We start from the raw sequence: 21,609 nt of genomic DNA on the forward strand, positions 1-21,609 counted from the left end.
ATACTTCAACTCTAACTTATTATTTTGAGGATAAGAAAATGGAGCTTCATTATACATTATTTATTATAAGGCAAAGAGGCAAAATGTAATATTAAATCAAGCAATTTTCAATTAATTCATTGGCAATATTCCTTGAATAATTAAAAATATATAAACAGTTCCAATGTTATAGTTATTTGTAAATCCATAAAAGGAAGCACACCATACAATTTTAAAAGAAAAGCATATTAAATCTTATATTCTACTCTGCAATAAACAGCTATAACCACATCACAACCTGTTCTGATACTGAAAACAAGGGTGTTTAATGTCTTGTTTTTCATTAAACACATTTCATTGGCCCTGAAGTGATTACCAACCAGCTGAAGGGGACAAGAGCTACTATCTCTTTTACTGATCAAAAGAGAGTCCCCACTGACCATGTCCCAAGCAACCATCCACGAGGTTTCGACCCTCATTCCCATGTGTCTGTACAACTGTCACTTCAACCTTTTCCAAATGAACTTGGAATGGAGTTAGCAGAGTGAGTTTTCTTTCTAGTCATGCTCCTGGCCATTCTGAGGTTTCCCTTGAGCATCTCATGTTTGTGGGCACGGTAACGTGGCCTGCTCACTAATCCAGCCAACGCTGCCGCAGGCATAGCAGCCAAAAGCAGGACTGCAGATAGCGGGTGCTGGTTCAGGTACATGCTGGGTATCATTTTCAGCGCTGTTGTCACCCTCTGGCAGGTACGTACCAGGTACCTTCAGAGGCAAGGAACCAGGACAGGTGGCCTGCACATCAGGCTGGACTAGAAAGCGTAGCCCAGGGAGGAGATGGCTTGGGCAAGGACAGCTGGATTCATGATAGCAACACTGAGCACAAAATGATGATGTTGAGAGCCACAGCCGAAGGGGTCCCAGCAAACTTCCAGCTGCCGGCAAACTTCCAGCTGCCAGCTGATGATTGGCTCACAGCGGCCCCAGCAAACTTCTAGCTGCCAACTGATTGGCTCCTCTGCAGTGATGCTCATTGGGCTGTTTCCTGCCCTTTCAGACCCCAGAGCTGCTCATTGGGGGACTTTTTTTGGCTCTGCCCACAAGACCCAGCCAATCAGCCTCAAGAGCAGGAGGAGTGGGGGAGGTTGAGAGGCTTGTGGGAAGCCGGTGGTGTCAGTTGGGCTCTGAAGGTTTTTCCTGAGGAGCTGTGTGGTGTGGTGTGTGTGTTCTAAAAATAAAGTTCGTTTCTTTTGACAAGTGGCTCCTGAATTGTGCCCAGCCAGACTGTGGTATTTGGTGGCCTGTACGGGGAATGAACCCGCGACCTTGGCGTTATCAGCACCAGAAAGACTGTCCAGAAAGACTCCAAGAACCCACCACCGGTGCCAGTGGTCACATCCCAGAGAAAGGAGAGCTTTCATCAGGAAGTCTGTCCTGCCCTTGGAAGAGCTGCCCATGTGGGGGGAATTGGCCTTGAACCAGACCCCAATCCCTGCCCAAAGCTGCTCAGACAGAAGCCGTAGAAGATATCACACCAAAGTTTCAAGCACGGGCTTGGTGACTGTTCAGCTCTTTCCAACCTCAGCAACTTATTTATTAGAAAAATAATCTCACAATTTTTTTCAGGATATATTAAAATTTTCTGAAATTTAGATCCTAAATCAGGGGCATTAATCCTGATTTTGTGGAACATGAGTATGCCGTTTCCTGAAGGAAGGAGGTGAACTTTCAACCCTTAAATTCGATCTCGATATTCTGGAAATTGAAAGTCGGTGTGTGAACAGCAGGTACTGGAGCCGCAGAATGCCCTGAATGCTGGCAGAGCACCCAGGAAAAAGCAGAAGACCCAGGGAGAGCAGTGCCTTCGAGGGAGACGGGGAGTTCTAGCGAGCAAACACAATTATTTCCATTAAAGTAGGGATTCTGACCAGGGAGTTATTTCTGATCATGTTTTCCTAATGTCTCTGTGAGTGATAACAAAGAACAATTTCACTTTAACTTGGGTATTCATTTCCTCTTTGGGGAAGCAGTAGTTACACTGAACCCACAGAAAGGCGAGTAAGGCTATTGCTTTGATTGTCATACAGTTCATCTAAATAAATGGTCAGTCCTGGAGGACAGATATTGAAACTAATCCCAGTGTGTCATCACTTGAGGGACTCCAAGTTTGGACTTTCTTAGCTTCCATGACCTCATCTGAAAGTACGGACCTCAGAGGTGACTCCGCAAGGCTGTTCTGAGGATGAGGTGAGGTAAAGATGACCAGAGCCCGTTATTTCTGAAACTCTCCAGAAATAACAGCTGTGACAAAGACAACAGCAAGCTCCCTAAAGGCTATCCACACCTAAGAATTTTGTTCCAGAACTCACCAGAAGGGTGTTCATGACATAATAGAGGTTACAAAATGGAAAAAGAAATCTCAAGCATTAACAGAAGTTATGACAGCAGGGACAGTTTCAACCCTGCGAGGGCAACCCTGAGGTAGAACCCATATATTGATGTCCAGGACATTAAGCCCCTCTTGTCCCACTAGAAATCCTTGGCAGTGCTCTTAAGTTGGAATGTACTCTGGAACTTTCTAAAGGAGCCAGCAGCCCTAACAGTCTAGTTACCTTCAAATCTTCAGTTGTAAAAATCTTGGTCTGAGAGACCTGACCAAGTAGTTTAATTAATGTCGCCTCTGTTTTTCTGTAGTATTTCTCCCGAGTTATTTGTGCTTTCTTACTTGACAAGCGTGTATGACTGTTTGTTTTACTCACCCGGTGGATATGCAAGCTTGAGGATCTATCAGCTAGCTCTCTATCTCAAACGCTCTTCCGCTGTGACTCTCCGATGAGAAGTGCTTCCAGATCATTTGCCTCTTAGCATTTCCGGGTCCTCCCCAGCTGCCCATCAGGCAAGGACCTCTTGTGCATCCCAAGCCCTGGAACTAACTGGTTATGGTTCCTTTATTTATTTAAAATATTTGCTATATATCTTCCTCCTTTGTTTAAATCTCAAGTAAATAAATCATAGCAATTGCTTTTATCTTCATTATGTGTTTAAACAAAGAAGAAAAATAAAAATGATGGCCATGTTGTGAGGTTTCTACAGCAGAGGGTGAACTGCAGTTGCTACCTGACCATGGAGGCGGGGTGCTGGAGGGTGACCATCCACCTCCACAGCTCAGAACCTTCCCGCCACATTTGCCAGACTCCCCTCACATGTTCAGATTTCTGCCCAAGACATCATTTGTTTTTACCTTTATCATTTTGTCTTGCCTTTTATTTATGAGCATGTGAATGTCTTCTGGTATAGGCCATTCCAAAATACAGAGAGAGAGAGAGAAAGAGAATCCCTTTCATTGCCTCCCCCCAACAACCACCAACTTCAAGTTCAATATCCACAGAGGACAACAAAGTTCAATTAACAGAGAAAACTGAAGAGAGAGCAGGAGGCGCCTTCACACCCCACCAGTGTAACCTTTCCACGTTCTTCTCTGCTGCAGTCTCCAGGCCCAGGGGAAATTCTAACATCCGCAAAGTTTAATGTAACAAGTCGTGTTTATTATGTCAGTAGAATTTTTTTTTTTTTTTAGGACGAAATGAAATTAATAGCACCACGCATGATTTACAATAAAACCTTAATGAAACGCTCAGAACTGTTTAAAAAACTGCAGCAGGTTTTTAAGGAAATTGGTTGTCTGTATTTACTCTTTGAATTAAGTGTTAAAGGAAAACAGAATAATAATATATAAAACCCAAGTTTCCTGTAACAACAATAATTATGATAACTAACATCTGTATAAGGCTTTACAGTTTGCAAAGTGCTTTCTCATACATTACCTCATTTAGTGGAGTGGAAATGTTTAATGATCCCAGTCCTAAACTGCATTTCATTAATAGTATATATTTTATATTAATAAGCACATTTAGAAGAAACTATCCTCATAAGCGTTCTGCACTAAGCGTGAACCAAAACCTGATAAGGAGATGTTGAAATCCAATATCAACCCCACAAATCAAATAAACATCAAATAAAATCTGTCAAACACTTCATAATGTTCTGTGCGTGTCATCAGAGCTGAGAAGAATCCCGCTGCGTCACCTTGGGATGATGAAGAGGCCCAAGGTGTGACAGCATGCTGTTAGAAGTTTCATTTAAGCCTTATTTACTAGTTCAGAACGAATTTACATTGATCTTTTAAACTATTGCTAACCACAAGTGCATTAAACCTAAACAGTCTTCATTTACTGAGAAATAAATGTGTCAGCAGAACCATGACTTTTGTCCAATGTTGTTCCGGCATTTAAGGCATTTAATTCACAAAGGCTCAGTGTTAAGCTTTTTATTGCTTGTTGTGCTAAAGCATGTTCGTTTAATTGCAAATATATTTCCTTCCTGCATCATTATCAAAATTGTTATCTTAAGGAAATATTGTTTTTAAATAATCTGCTGGAAAGCCAGAGCAGTACGTGGGCTTATTCAGAATAATTGTTTCCTGCTACAGATGGGTTAGCAATTAAGTGGGAACACTGCTTAAACAATTTTAAAAGGAGGTGAGGATAAAAGGAATCGGTTTGTGCTGATCCGAGTTATAAGAAGCTTTGGCGTTTTTGTGGAGTCGATATGCGCTCGTGGCTGATCTAATCAATTCCTCACTGTTTACATTTTTTAAAGAATTTGGTTAATGGTTCCAAGGCCTAATCCAATAAATAAGTAATTGCAGTGTATTTTAAAATTTTGTGGGATATAAATCATCTTGAAAGTGACCTTACTCTTTCTGTCTTTGAAATGGAGACGAATGTCCTGGGTTTGACTTTGGCCTTGACCTTTCCTTATATGAACATGGAAAAAAAAAGATTTGAATTCAGGCTCTAAGGTAAAGGATGCCCTCAGCATTATTATGGGGTTGCCCATACTATGAACAGAAAAATAGGAACACTAATTAAAATAAGGAAAGAAAGGGTAATACCTGGCTTCAAATGCATGCATTTCTTTTTTAATTATTGCTTTTCAGTAGATAAACACACCAGGTGTACAAGCTCCATTTCATCAGATGAAAATGCATAGATATCATTCCTCATTCTTTACTAGCTAAACCCACACTGAATAGGCTGTATTATATATTCCATCTGATGGGACTTAATTTTTTAATTGCTCACTAAAAGATAAAACTTTTAGTACAATTATGTTTACATTCAAGAACAATTATTTACTGGGGAGATAATTATGGAAAACACTTTTGGAAGGACTCCTTACTTCTGGGGTAAGTTACATCGATTATAATGGAGAAAAGAAAGCAAGCCACTATCAGCCAAGCTTCCAGGGAGATGAAACCAAGAAAACCCAAGTGTGCAGTACCACTGTTCAGTTTAAAAAAAAAAAAAAAAAAAAAAAAATCCAATAACTGACTAGTTATCAGTTTATTTCCAAAAAGAATCCTCCATGTCCCTGTATGGATATATGTCTGAGTTTATTTCAGAGGTGTAACCATAAGAAAATAAGTGGCAATGAGGGACCAGAAATGGGTGGACCCCAGCATCGGGGCAGGGAGTCATCGGCCACGGCGGCACAGCCAGGGCTGAAGAATGGCAGGCGACACTGGGTGAAGGGTCCTAGACAAGATGCACTGCCACAGCCTACCTCCATCCAGCCTGAGCTCTCAAGGAACACCGCCCGCCACGGGCGCCCAGGGCCACTGTCAAGGGGCGGGCATGCTGAAGGTGACACCCACCCCAAACTTCATCAGCCCCTCTAAAACCTGCGCCGCTGCAGCTGGGGAGGGGCAGTGACCTTGCCTAGGGTACTCCCCACGCTTCTCCTGAGGAGCTGGCAGGGTCGGGGCCTCCAGCAACTCGATGAAACGGGTGGCAGCCATTAGGCAGACAGGCAGTGGGCAGAACGGGAGGGACTGTCCATTTCAGAAGTCGGCTGCACCTCTGAAGCCTGGTGCTCAAAGAACCATGGTGTTACCTTGGCAAGATTCGGACATCCTCCCAGGCTTTGCGCGCATGAATCTTTTAACGCGATCTTCGCGGGCCGCAACCTACCTCCGGTGTCACCCTCCGCCTCTCGCAGGTCCCCCACCGTGATAAATATTGCAAATTCTTGAGCACCGTGTGCCCTTCCACTGGCTTCAGTACTCTTCTGACTTCCCTGGCTCACCTTCACACACCTCCCACCACTTTCTTTTTGACCAAACACTACCTGTGGTTTTCTTGTAGTTTCCACCATCCATTTAGGTACTTCAAAGTGTTGGATTGCTGTCTTAAATGCCTTCTTGAAATCAAGACCAAATTCCTTTCTGAGGTCAAAGCTCAGCTTTCTCTTCGCCCACACTGACCTGCTCTCCAGCAATCTTCTGCCCTCCATAAAAGCAAGCTGCAGGTGCTGAAGCATGCTGCTCAGAATAACCCTTTCCTGCTCCAGAGCTGCAGAGATGCTCAGCTAGGTTGGCGTGTCTTCCGGTCTGGGCTTACCTGAGTTTGTAAGGCACCAGGTTTATGCATTTCCTAAGGTTACATTCTCGGAAAGTCCAGACGAACAACAGATGGCCCTCTGTATCTGCAAATTCTAAAGCCAAGGATTCAGCCAACCAAGGACCACAACTATTTCAGATGAAAAAAAAAAAAGTTGCATCTCTACTGACATTTTTGCTGTCATTCCCTAAACAACACTAAAACCTATTTACATAGCACTGACATTGTGTTAGTATTATAAGTAATCTAGAGAGGATAAGTACAGAAGATGACTGTGGAGGTTATACACAAATATCATGGTATTGTACATGAGGGACACAAGAGTCCCACTCTCCAGATACCACAGCTTTCCCAGTTTTGGGAATCCCAACTTGTTTCTCTTGAATACATAATCCATGTGACCTCTCAGTGGAATCTGGTTTTCAATCCTTGATCAATAAACTTTTTCAAAGACTAAGAAAAATTGTGAAGAATAAAACTCAATTCACTTTTACTCATATAACATTTCTGCATCTTTTTTGTGTGCATTCTACATAGGTCCTCATTTCAACCACATCCCAACCCAATGAGCATCCCTCTTTGCTCTTATGGATGAGATAATGACACAGGTTGAGCCCTTAACACACCCAGCTCTGAGAGAACCTGTGAGCTCTATCAAGGGCATTGAATGCTAACCTCACTTGCCCTGTGTGAGTCAAGGGCCAGAAGCTGTGGCACAGCCCAACTGTGAACCCATACACCGTGCCCTCCTCCTGAGTGTTACAAAGTGTGACTGAGCACCAAAAACCACAAGCAATAGCATCGTCAAATATTTACAAGCCTCCCCATATGCTTGTGTTTATGTCTTGGTCAATTTGTCTAATTGGCAGGAGTTCAGATTTTATAAGTTCAGGATGCTTCAACTCATAGGCTTTTTTATTCCCATCTAGAATATAGATACATACATTTCCAAATATATCCTGCCTCTTCAGATATCAGCACCAACAACTTCAAGAATACTTAAGTTATAGGATGGAACAGATTTCACCAGTACAAAACTGAAATAAAACAACAATGATAAGATAGATGATCAAGGTAAGACATAATTATAGCATCATTTCAGGAACTTACATAAAGAATAAGCCATTCGCTAATGAGTAGAAACCATATTTTACATTTAATCATTCTAGTCTCTAATTCACTGTTCTACTTTTTTTCTGATATTTTATTTTCAGAGGCCACCCCTTCACCCCACAGCAGGATTCACCAGAAACTCATGTTCTTGATAAAACAAGTTCAATAATATCATCACTTTCAACTGTGCTATAATTTTCACAGGTCCAAGGTGAAATGAAATCAATTATGAGAACAAATAGCACTGTTTTATCACTAATGAATGGATTTAGCATTGTTTTCCATATTCCTACCACTTAAAATGGAAGAAATCAGCAAATGTGGCACACAGAAAGCTCAAATCGTCCATGCTAATGGTGGAAATACTTAAGTATCATCTGCATACAGCTAATATAAACCAAAGTGGTTTATTACCACTGTTTTGTGATTTATGACTCACATTATGACTTTATTTTGAAATGGTTGCATGAAATATTAATGTGTGGTAGAAGAACATACAAGAAGGAGCAGGGATCATGTTTTATCAGATGGAGAGCCGCTCGGTGATTTATCCCTAGCAATACACTGAGCTCAAGTCTCAGGACCCTATTTGTTCTCTTATTGTAATCAGCCCCTCGTATTCAAACTTTTCAAGGTGAGGCAGCCCTACTTTGGTGCACCGTTAATTTTTAAAGGGATGGAGTAGTTTATAACAAATGTGAATAATTTATAGCAAATGTTCTCTGCATTGATTAGTGTTCTTTTGAAATAGAATGTCGTCTTGATATGCATCATCCCTCTAATGTCTTATGAAAAGTCAGGAAACCTGTTACTGAGCTGCTTAATGGACAAATCAACTTTAATTTTAATCATATATAATATGAAAGATAAGTACTCCTGTTTTTCAATGCTTGGAATTTGCCAGGCATTAACACTAAACATTAGCTCAGAGCAATCTAAAGAGAAGTTAACAATAGGTCAGAATCCCCCAGCCTTGGACTTCACCTTTGGCCTGGTTTCTCCAAACCTGGTCCTCATGGGCTGTGCTGCATTTTAGAGCACTCCACATCCCGCTGTGCAAGGCGCGGATCTGAAGGGGCTTGTTTAAGTAACAACTAGACTCCTTTATTTCATTTTAATTTGGTCAACTATACCCAAGGCATGGAAACCAGTATCTTTTGAATCATCGTGAAAGGTAATAGGTTTGATTTCTACTGCTCTAAATTTGTCCCTCATGATTTTATCCTATTGTTACATAGTCTTATAACAACTGATAAAAACAAAAATAACATAAAATTATAGCTCTTACTTCAACATGTGTATGATGCACACTGAGCTGTAGAGGTAGCCACACAGTTTATTCTCTCAGTAACTGGTAAAGTAAGCTCTGTTCTAATGCCTATGACACGAAGAGGAGACCGAGGCACAGATTGGTGAGGAACTCAACCTGGGGACACCTCCAGCTGCTGTGGAGTTAAGGGGCTTAGCTCCAGATCTGGGCTCTGACCACTGTGGGATTATTGCTATGTCCTTTGCTCAGAAATATTTGGCTTCAAAGTCCTTTGTAGAAAAACAGAAAAACATAAAGATCTGATAATTTGGGCTTTAAGAATATAAAAATCTAGTTTTACAAAGGACCAGCATTGAGAATTTATATGGCCTTGAACATTTGTGGCCATTTAACTGGCAAGATGGCTCTCTCCATTCCCTTGAATGACGCCCTGAAACAAATACTCCCCCAAGTCCTCTAGGGGTAGGAAATGCAAAGCAAAGAGCACCTGACCAAGCTCAACCACTTCCTACCTGAGACACCTGGGGCTGTTCCTGAACCTCTCTATCCAAGATGTTCACTTCCAAACGGAGATAATAGTACCCACCAGTAAACAGAACAGTTGCAACCAAGAAATAAGGTCCGTAAGGAGTCTGGCCTAGAGGAAGCATCCGCAGCAATATGTCCTAGCTGCTGTGGTTGTGTGCTCTGTCACTGCTGTTCTTCTGCAAGCCTGTCCTCTGAGTCACACATGAACACAGGGAACTCAGCCCCTTATAATGTCAAACCTTAAGATCTAACTGGTTATCCTTCCTCTTGCTCGGCCATGCAGAACTTATATTGGAATTCCCTGGATTAAATTCACATTCATTCATAACTTGCAAAGGCCACCAAGAAAATCAACAAGGGACAATGAGAACACGGGGAGGGTATGGTGTGTGCACATCGCTGCTGAGATAAGTCCTTTCAGGGACAGCCCCTCCCTCTCTCCTGGGCCTCGGCTATCCCTGGTTAGATCAGGGCTGGATGGGATAATGGCAGGAAAAGCAGATGGGGCAGCCTCAGAACCCACACGAGACTTGGGAAAAGAAAACAGATGGAGACTGAAGAAGAAAAATGAAGAAATAGAAGGAGAGAAACTTTCAGGTAGAAAGCAAATCAGCTGCAGACATCTCTGCAGGGATATTGGCAGCAGAAATAGAGCGGAAACCAAGGCAAAGCCATTCACTGTGTTGAACGGCCAATCATAGGAGAGAGCGAGAAAAGAGAGTTCTGTCCACAGACACTGACGCCCCTGCAGTAGGGGCGAGTGATTCCGAGGAGGCACACCGATGTCACCAGAAATAGCCTTCTACTATTTCTTTCTTTATTTAATGAAACAGCATATTACATTCTGAGGACTATTCAGGTTTGTATCTTAGCCACCACAGGACAAGGGAGGGGTCTCAGTGCTCCCTTGACCTCACCAGAGGTGGACAGAATTATGACCTTTTAGCCACCTGCAGGTGTCATTTCCCTGCCCAGGAGTTTGAAAGCCACATACTCGACCATCAAGCTGCACCCCAGCTACCTCCCTCTCTTAAGATGAATTCAGAAGTGAGAACTGTCTTCTTAAGGATAGTTATTGAAATGCTGCTTAACTTTTTCCTTTTTTTTTTTTTCTTTATATAAAAAGGTCTTAATTTAGACCTTTTCTCTTCAACCTCCTGGGTCACAGGTACGGGGTGACCTTTTTTAACTTTTGCTACCTCTGCTCTTTCTCTTTCTTCCCTAATTTTAAACCTCCCCTGAGAACAGCTCAGGACCATGACCAGGGGTCATCTGGCTCCCAGCAGCTCTCCTCTCCATGACCCCACTGCCTGGCTGTGCCAAGAGGAGGTGCCAGGAAGGAGATCCATGTAAATGACCATTTATGTGGCTCCATAAAGGAAAGTCCTCCAAGCCAAAAAGGACCCCTGGGTATGGATTACCACATAAATCAGGAGAAAAGCTTGTTTTAAGCACAGTTATTAATGAACTATCTCAAACACTAATTCCCAGGAGGAGTTCCACGTTCTCTCGATCTAGTGCTGTTGCCCGGGAGATGGTAAGTAAACCAACCTCTCTGTGTGTTGCCCACACCGAGGGCACCAGCAGGCAGATGGACACAATCTATTTGGGCTTATCAAAGCAGCTTTTAGACTCCTGCCTTTTGGCTTTTAAAAACAGAAATTTACTTTTGTAGAAGGAAAACAATTCCCCGGGTAATTGGAATAGCCTATGTTCTAGACTCAGGAAGAAGTTAAAAATTCTAGTTTCAGCAAAAATGTTCTTACCTAAATAGGAACCAAAAGTGGGGGCGGGGATTTATACCATAACTCAGGTCATTCTCCTTCTTGAGAATGAAGAAAACAAGACCTAAAACAAAACAGAAAAACATCATGTGAGAATGAAAAACGTCCCCTCCCTCTCACGTTAACCTACACATTCTTTGAGAAGTAAAGGGTTCTTATCTTCTCCCCAAATTTCCTTTAAAATTTCCAAAGATGCTTCCTGCCATGAATAAAAAGAACACCCCACCTTTCAGTGTCTAAAGAAGGGTGCCGAGGCCCTGGAGGTCTAGCCGTGAACATGCGATGCCTCTGATCTCGTGAAGTCCACAAGCCAGTAGGAAGGGAGAATGTTTTTAAAATGGTTTGTTTGCATTCACGTTTTGTACATTCTTGTATTTGTGATGCATTTCATATTTCAAAGACTATGAAAAAAATAAGCCTTCAAATAAATAGATCTTAAAAATAACCATGACGCTGAGAATGAGGGAGAAAAGAAGTTCAGAAGGCCACAGGAGCCGAGCTAAATAACGAGTCCATGCACACAGGCTGCAAGGAGGACACCATGGTGTGTGCCTGCTATTCATTCCAAGGGGACCACAAAAATTTTAACAATGGCCTCTTCAAAACAATCGCTCAGCTCTGCCTGAAGTTCCAGCAATTTGGGAGGCTAAAGCAGGAGGAACTCAAATTTGAGGCCAGCCTCAGCAACTTAGTGAGACCCTATCTTAAAATAAAAAGGGCTGGGGCTGTGACTCAATGGTAGAGTGCCCCTGGGGTTCCATCCCCACTGAGTGCGCGTACACACACATACACACACACACACACACACACACCCAGCTATCATGCTTTATCCAATAACAAGAAGTGGATTTTATAGTAGAAACCTCAGACCCAGTAGAAAACCACGGGGAAGATGTTTTTGGAAATGCAGAGTTATCAAAAGGGACAGCTTTTTACAAATAATCAGATAATTTCCCAAATACAAGTCAGTGCCTCTGTCTACCTCCTGCAGCAGTCACTGTAACTGCTACCAAATCTTGAGTGCAGGGAAAATTTCAGGGAAATTTCAAAAACTTTGCAGGGAAAGTTCAAAAACTTTCCCAGTAGAGAGGCAATTAAAAAAAATTAAAGCACCAGCAAATCTCCCCTTCTTGGTCTATTCCCTAAAGACCTAAAAAGAGCATGCTACAGGGACACTGCTACATCGATGTTCATAGCAGCACAGTTNGAGGATGAGAGGAGAGAGTGGAGTGTGGTGTGTGTGTGGGGAGGGGGGAGGGTGGAGGATGGGAAAGGCAGCGGAGCACAACAGACACTAGTATGGCAACTTGTAAATCAATGGATGTGTAACTGATGTGATTCTGCAATCTGTGTATGGGGTGAAGGTGGGAGTTCATAACCCACTTGAATCAAAGTGTCGAATATGATATGTCAAGAAATTTGTAATGTTTTGAACAACCCACAATATAAAATTAAAAAATAAAAATAAATAAATAAATAAAATATCTGACAAAAGTTGTCAAAAGCACAAGAATCTAATTTTTTTTTTTCAAGTCAGCTAAAGCAATGCTGGTTGGCAGCTCAGATGATTTCAAGAAAACAGAAAGACAAAATCTATACCACTGGCATCTGACGCAACTATTGGGGCAGGGAGAGGAGTCCTGTTTATGGCTTTTAAATGCCACTGCTTGGACCAGAGTCCCAGCCAAAGAGCCCTGCTTGTTTCTGTCCTGGAAACTGAAAACCAGAGCCAAAGCCCGAGGTCTGTAGGAGATGGGAGGGGGTCACCACTGACTGCAGCTCCCGGCCACTTGGAGAAGGCAAGGGGGCTGCTCCGGGGGACACTCTTCCTCTTATCTCTTCTTTCTTTTTCTCCCCCGGCTACTCTGTGTCTCTGCAGATTCTTCATCACGCTTCTTTCTCACTACTATTCAATTAGCTTTCAAAGGAGGGCATGCTACCTGGGCACCAAGATTGTCATTTACCAAGTATCATCACAAGAGTTCACCAGCAGCTGCCTTAAAGTAATTGGCATCATAATGTGCAGAAAAATGACTTTTCTAATGGTTGCCTGGAAGATTTATATCCCTAAAATGTAATTAAAAAGTAGATTTAGACATATACTCAGCGACCAAAAAGATTAAAAATTAATGTGGAGTGTAATTAATAAATTATACATCTCTTGATTACTAATGGCTTATTGACTGTAAAAGCATAACATTATGGAATATTAGGGCAAACAAAGGCTTTTGGGGAATATTGTCAGCTTCAAGGGAGGAAGCCGCTGCTCTCGAATTTTCAGAAGAAATCCTGATTTTGCAGAGGACATAAAAATTGACCTTATGGTCCCCATTTTTCACTCTTCACTTATGTTACAAAGTGTGTTTTTCTTTACAAATTGAAAATTTTGTTATTTCCTAAGTCATTTTTTTTTTTGTGGCACTGATAATTTCTACCGCAAAAATCTCTTCCGGATGTCTATGGGTAGACATCCCAGTTTTAATTTTAGAGGGTATTTCTGATCTCTTATATGAACATAAAACGTCTAATACAAATGGCAATGGCACCAGCGAAGAGAGACATCAGAAACCAGGCGTGTGTGTGAGGGGCAATCCTCGCAGGGCATTTCGGCCTACAGAGGAAGATGAACCAAGAACAGTGGTGGCTTCCAGTGGCTTCAATGGACACATGTAAGCTCCAGTCATGCCACCCTCTTTAAAAAACTTCAGGACATTCATTAGAACTTTAGACTTGAAGTTGCAAAGTGTCTTGGAGGTTTTCTAGCCTACCAGCTTCATTTTATATATGAATTTGAAGTCCTTTAATCCATCGAAGTAGCGTGACCCTCACAGAATTTTAAGGGTTAGTAGCAGAAAGGGAGCAGTAACTCAGGTGTCCACAGACCAGCAATCCAGAGGTTCGTCCTTTGTTTTAGAAATAACTGAGGAACTACAATGGTGAGGTTTGTTAAGAACCCTAACCTGCAAGTCTTCTGACTTTTAAATATTTTACTAAAAGTTCATTAGACTTTTAGCAGCATAGCAGCAAGCTATGCCTAAACCGCTAGACCCAAGCTTAAACAGCCTCCTCTTCAGGATCCCCCCAACCCACCCACACCACCCCTTAGTCTGAGACAATTTATCTTTATGTCAAAACATCTTCTGTTGGATAAAAATTAGCAGAGCAAGATGAGACCACAGACCTAGAAGTGCATCTCATTTTTTTTTACCACCTCCTATTCTCCAAAACAAACAAATAACTCTCAAGCCAGCACCTGAAGCAAGAAAAGAGGGACTTTGGCAGAATAAAAACTGAACAGCCTTCCTCAATAAGTTTTGCTCAGGAAACTTCCCAGAGAGAACCTGGTGAGTACTAAGAAAAATTACCCTAATATCTAAAGTGGGTCAGAGTTCAGAGAGGAGGAAGTCTTACCTCCCATCTTCCAGAAAGCCCAGGACAACTAGACCAATTGTTTACTGTATCTATTTATTTTATCTCTACATCCATTCACCACTTATTTGTGGAATGCTTGTCTTTTAGTTGACTCTAAAGTCTGCTTGGCAAACACCTTTACTTCCCTAACATCACAGTCTAGCACCACATTAGAACAGTGAATGGTTCATAAATACCTGTTAAGAAATAAGGGCAGCCACAAGGGCAAAAACTTGAGAAAGATCTCCAAGCCTGCATTGGCCCTGCTTGGCCTTAGTATCGTAAGCCCTGCACTTGCATTTCAATGATGGAGTATTACTAATGTTCCCTACGCAACCGAAATGGGAGAAAGGAAATGGAGGGATTCCATCACTAGGTAGGGGACCATCGTCAGTGTGGAAAATCCCTTGAGGACAGGATGGAGGACAACATGCTCCTGAGCCACACTTCACCTCAAAGCCAACATGCACCAGGTTGCAAAGCACGCTGAGCAATAGGAAAATCTAAGTGGCTTCTCGATGACAGCAGATGGATTCTTCCCATGATGGTGGGAAAAGACAAATAAGCTACAACTGTTACAAGAAAGAAAGGCAAGGCTTTCTTTCCCAAGGTCTCTTAGATATTCATGCAATTAAGAGATACATGATTCTGTTAATTTCCCATGGATTTATTTCACAATCGTAAATTCTACAAGGAACTCTCCTTGCCTACATATGAAAGATGTCATTTATGTATGCTTACATATGCCACCAATAGAATTCCTTGGTTGATAAAATTTCAGCACAAGCCCCAAATTGTCAAATCTGTTGATTAAAAATAAAAACAACTGCAGCATTTTAGCAGCACGACATCACTTCCTTTTTTGACTGGAGTTACGTCTTTCACACCAATGTCTCTAGAAACTGTAGTTTCTTTTCTTCAGATCAATCAGTAGCTGACAATTATAAAGCACCTGGAAAGGATGTGGCTAAGTCCATATGGACCTGAAACCGCCACAGACAAACTGCCTGGCTGAGTTCTCACAGAGATGTATCAATCATTATTTGCTTAAAATTACAAATAACAAGAATATAATCAATAAATTCTAATGCTGTATTTCTTCAAGCAATGTTAGTTGTCACAGCAACAATATCTATTTAATAAAAAAATTGCAAAACTGCTTAAGTAACATATAAAAATTTATATAACATAAATGTTATAAAATCTCTCTAAAATTTCTCAGAATTTTTCTCAAAAATTTGCAAATGAAAAAGTCAAGTTCTTAAAAGGTTACATGACTTATTTTAGGGTCCAGGGCATTTGTTGAAGTAAATGCATTGCTGAAATGGAACTCATTTTGATGTCATTATTTTCTTTGATAAACCTGCATACATCATGGCACAAGAGCTCCTGACTAAGCCCTCGTCAACTGCTGTGCCTACGTTATTAACAGCTGGTTTTCAGTTTCATTTTGTTTTATGTTTGTTAGTTGGTTGGTTGGGTTGGGTGGTGCTGCACTGTGGACTCAAGGCCCTGGGCAGGCCAGGCAGAGCTCCCCACCCAGCCACACGCCCAGCCCCCTCATAACCGCTGGCTCCTGGAGCAAGAGAACCAAATTCTGTCATTTTACCCACATTTTTGCCACCTCTTTCCATGGGTAGCAGTGGAGTGTTATTAAATCTCCCCCCAGAATAGTTCTCTAAAGTTTAAAGAAGTAAAATGTATAGAAAAACATCTGTTATAACTTAAAATGAAAAAGAAAGACATGTGCCTATACTGGGTAAATTGCACGGACACATGAAGTCTGAAGGAATTCGTAAAAATTGCTCTGTTAGAGTATTGTTTTTCAAATTTTTACTAGTGCAATATTACTGATTCAAATAAAACTTAAGATTTGGTATAGTTAAGAACACATTCCAAGGCAAAAAAAAAAAAATGGAAGTTGATGTTCTGGACAGAGATCCCAAATACTTTGGCCAGTCATGTATAAAATCCTTCACAGGACAGAATTGTGTGGCATTTTATCAAATACTGTGGTTATCTGATTTGACTCAAACTTGTAGTTTCCGTTGGTAACACAAACATATTCGATCTTAATTATGCATACCCACAATTCCAAATAACATTATCAAGATCCAAAAATTTCTGGAAACCTAAATTTTTGTGCTGATTCACTAGGGACAAAACCTGTCCTAAAGTGACATACAGATGTTTATGGTCCTTATCCCACTAATGGGACTACTGACATATTTGACTTGAGAAATACTAACAAATTTGGTTATAGAAAGGTACTGTGAATCATTTCAGGCTATCACACAAGGTGTGACATGGAATCATCCAAACTTTGTAAACCTTCCAATTTTAAAACTAATCTGGTTCACTGGTTCAAGAGATTGATGCAGACCTATATTCTGTCTCATTTTACTGTCACATTATTATCTAACATCATTAAAATCCCTTTCTGGAGACAGCCCCCATGATCACAAGCCACATATACCCCAAGTTTGATCTGACTTCAGTGTTAATCACCTGACAAATTCTGAGAAAAATTAGTCCAGGAAAATCATTTTTGGTGGTCATCAGCAGCTTGTTAGGAAATTCACAAAGATGTGCTCAGGACCTTGGCCTACAATAGTGATGACAAATGAAATCTGAATTCTACTACTTTAAATATGCATCTGCCTACTATATTCTGGAATCTCTCAAGAATATATGACAGAGATATTTCCAAAATACTTTCTACTTTAAAATGAATAGTGATAAGTTGCTGTGATTTGATTTCAAAGAAAATTATTTCTCAATGTCATAAGCATCAAAAATGTAGAATAATCTAACTTTTCACATATATGCTGAGGTACTCGGGATGTGGGGAAATGGGGAAAATAATTAAACTTAGGGTATTTCAACTTCTAAATAATTTTTAATAAGTAACATTGGTAAAATAGATGTCATTAAATTTTCAAATCCATGTGGATCCATGCATTGGTTTTAAACACAAGCAAATTCCCCTTGAGCAGTATTTCCTGTCATTTTATAACCAAATCATATCTGGCTTCTTCCTGTGTACATTTGCCAAGTTTACAAAATGAATGGGCATCACAAACCGAGCCACTAAAAACCACCTGCATAAAATGCTCCTTGGATAAGTCACAGATTTGGGGTGACGTATTAACTCCTTGGAAGCTTCTGGGGGCCATTTAGCATATTTAAATGATAAGTCAGGAAATCACATCAATTAACATTTTCTCTGTGCCCGCAGGGTACTTGGCACCAACTCTTGGACTCAGTGGGAAACAGTCATTAACTGTCCTGGTTCTCAAAGGGCACTTCTAACAGACAATTACACCAACCGGGTTCTTTTACCAAACCGCAGAAAGGCAACAGGAAAAAATGTAATGTTAGCAAATTAAGAGGCTGTTTTTTAATGACTACTTGACATCAGCGGGGTTAAATCTGTGTCTTGGAGATTCTGGAGGAAGGATAGAGAACTGATGGCAGGAAAGAAAGAAAGCAGGGAAGACCCTGAGGGAAAGCTCCCGTCCCTCGTGCTGCATAGATATGATGTGTCCCCTTCTCAGCCAGGAAACAGTTCATCCCCTCATCTAACTCTGAACCCCCACACCTCACTCTGTCCAAACTCTGTCCTGAACTGGGAGACAAAGATGGAATGACGTGTCCCTTCCTCTCAAATATGCAACGGGGACACCAAGGGTCCCTGCTTCATTGGGTCATTATGAAGATCAAATGAGCTATTAGGTGTCATGTCATTTGAATAATGGCCAGCACATGTGACACAAATGACATATTTTTAAAATAAAAAAACTTAAAGGGCAGATGCTACTGCCATGCCCGGGGGTCTCTTCTCTGGGCACAGCCTCTTCTACCTCTGATGCTACCTCTGTGGTCGATGCTGCTGACAATCAGAGGTCTCCTGTCCAATCAGCACCCCCACTACTGCTGCCTCTGCTGACGCTATTGCCACCCGAGGTCGCCTGGAGATCTCCTTTCTGGGTGCTGCTGCCTTTGCATCTGCAGCCACCTCCTGTTGCCATAGAAGTCACTGCTGCTCCGGATGCAACTGATGCCGACACTGCTGCTGACCCCCAGAGATGGCCTGGTGACGCTGCCCCTACAGCTGTAGCCGCCGCTGCAGCCGACTATAGCTGCTGACCCGCTGCCGGCTGCCAACCACCACCACCACTACGCGGCTACCACCGCCTAGAGGACTGTTGTGGGGGAGACTCCAGGTTTGGCTGCATGAAGCTGCACCCATCTGGGGACACCAGCCAGGGTCTGGGACCTGGGTGCCAGCAAGTTTACCACCACAAGAACCTCCGTCTGGGGGGCTATGGCCGGGACCTGCAGGTCCAGTGTAGGGGTGCCTGCAGGTTTGGAGGCACCTGGGGTCTTTCTGCTGGGAGTGCCGCTGGCCCTGGTCTTGCTGCTGCCTCTCGGGGCTGCTCCTTTGCATGAGTGTATCCCTGGTGGTCTCTCTGCAAGTAGGACAGCACTGAGATCTCGGCACTGCAGGTGGCCGAGCCTGAGGTACCTGAAGCCCAGATTGGTGGGACAGGGACTGGGTGTGCCAGGGCTGATCTGGGCCTGGTGATCCCAGGAAACATCAGAGACAGGCTGAGAAACTTTTGAACACTAAACTTTTGATTTTCCAGCAAGATTTATTTTATTTTTTGATTCACTAATATCCCTACCATATTTGGAACAGGGTGTTTTTTATGCATCAGTGTGTAGAGGACAATGATGTATGGTCTGTGTTTTGCATTTTTGTTGTATTCTTATGTCTTTATATTTTTCTCTTTGTTCATATTCTTCCTCTTTCTTGTCTGTTTTCTTGGATTTTCTTTCCAACTTTTCTCAAAACAGCAGCCAATCTGTCGGCTCCGCTTCCACTCTTCCTGTGAATTTTTGCTTCTAGCTTCTCTCTTCCTCCCTTGTGAACACTGCATTCTACACTACCTCTGTTCTCTTGTCCACCATTTGAAATTGTAAACCATTTTAACAAATTCTCTATTTTTACTTTAGATAGTTATTGAATTCATCATTGTAATGAGTTTAATAACTATCTAAAGTATAAATAGAGAGAGAAGGCAGTAGACGCCTTAGTGGGAGCTATTAGGTTTAAGGCTATATATTGTGTACCCTGGGTGCTGTTGATATTGGACTCACTATTAAAAGCAAAGCACTAGAAACCTTCAGGGACACTATAGGTCTACAGGACAGAATTTATCCTGCCTTAGAGCCATACTTTTAGATGGGAAAACACACTAACAACATGAAAAACAAGGGAATAAAGCGCCCCAAACAAACCAAGATGCTTTAACAACAGAAGGCACTAATAACACAGTATAAGAAATGTCCAAGAAGGAGTTCAGGATATATATAGTTGAATTGATATGTGAAGTAAAAGATAGTATAAGGAGTTAAATCAAATAAAAAATATAGGAAGTGAAAGATCCCTTCAATAAAGAGATTATGAAAAAAATAGGCAGAAATCCTCGAAATGAAGGAATCAGTAAACCAAATTATAAATCCAATAGAAAGCATTACCAACAGACTAGACCACTTGGAAGACAGAACCTCAGACAATGAAGACAAAATATATAATCTTGAAAGTAGATTTGACCATACAGAGAAGATGGTAAGAAACCATGAACAGAACATCCAAGAATTATGGGATAACATGAAAAGATCAAGTTTAAAAGTTATCAGAACAGATGAAGGAGCAGAGAAACAAACTAAAGGAATGCATAATCTTTTCAATGATATAATAGCAGAAAATTTCCCAAACCAAGAATGGAATGGAAAATCAAATCTAAGAGGCTTACAGGACCCCAAATGTACAAAATTACAGTAGACTCACACCAAGACACATTATAATGAGAATGAATAACACAGAGAGTAAAGATAAAATTTTAAAGGTTGTGAGAGAAAAAAAAATCAAATTATGTATAGGGGGAATCCAGTTCAGATCACAACTGATTTCTCAACACAGACCCTCAAAGCTAGGAGGTCCTGGAATAATATATTTCAAGCTCTGAAAGAAAAACGATGCCAATCAAGAATTTTATATCCAGCAAAATTAAGTTTCAGATTTGAAGATGAAATTAAAACCTTCCATGATAAACAAAAATTAAAAGAATTCACAACTAGAAAGCCTACACTACAGAGCATTCTCAACAAAATATTCCATGAGGATGAATGGGAAAAAAAAGTGAAAACCAGCAAAGGGAGCATCATTCAACCAAAGGAGAAACTAAGACAAATAAAAAACCAGAAATAAATCAAAATGACAGGGGAATACAAATCATATCTCAATAATAACCTTAAATGTTAACAGCCTAAACTCATCAATCAAAAGACACATATTAGCATATTGGATTAAAAAGCAAAACCCAACAATATGCTGTCTTTAAGAGATTCACCTGATGGGCAAAGACATCCACAGGCTGAAGGTGAAAGGATGGGAGAAAACTTATCACTCATATGGATTGTATAAACAAGCAGGGGTTTCCATCCTCATCTCAGATAAAGAAGACTTCAAACCAAAGTTAATCAGAAGACACAAAGAAGGACAATTCCTATATCATATATATATATATATATATATATATATATATATAAAAGCAGGACATAACATTTATAAATATTTATGCCCCAAACACTGGAGCATCTATATACATCAAACAAACTTTTCTCAATTTCTAGAGTCAAATAGACCACAATACAATAATACCGGGTCACTTTAACACACCTCTCTCACTACTGGACATATCTTCCATACAAAAACTAAATAAGAAAATTATAGAACTAAATAATACAATCAGTAATTTAGACTTAACAAAAATATATAGAATATTTCATCCAGCAACAAGCACTTTCTTCTCAGAACTTTCTTCTCACCAGCACATGGCTCCTTCTCTAAAATAGACCATATCTTATGCCACATGGAAACTTTTATTAAATACAAAAAAAGAGATATTACCCTGCATTCTATCAGACCACAATGGAATGAAATTAGAAATCAATGATAAAATAAAAAATACAAGCTACTATAACAAATGGAGACT

General features: G+C 41.0%; 1 pseudogene; it reads right to left on the bottom strand.

Annotated features, from left to right (window-relative positions):
• The window catches only part of LOC107136148, a 194,561-nt pseudogene extending 175,566 nt beyond the window's left edge, over window positions 1–18,995 (bottom strand).
• Between the last annotated feature and the right edge of the window lie 2,614 nt (window positions 18,996–21,609).

Source organism: Marmota marmota, unplaced genomic scaffold, assembly GCF_001458135.2.
Source record: "Marmota marmota marmota unplaced genomic scaffold, marMar, whole genome shotgun sequence".
NCBI classification, from domain to species: Eukaryota; Metazoa; Chordata; class Mammalia; order Rodentia; family Sciuridae; genus Marmota; species Marmota marmota.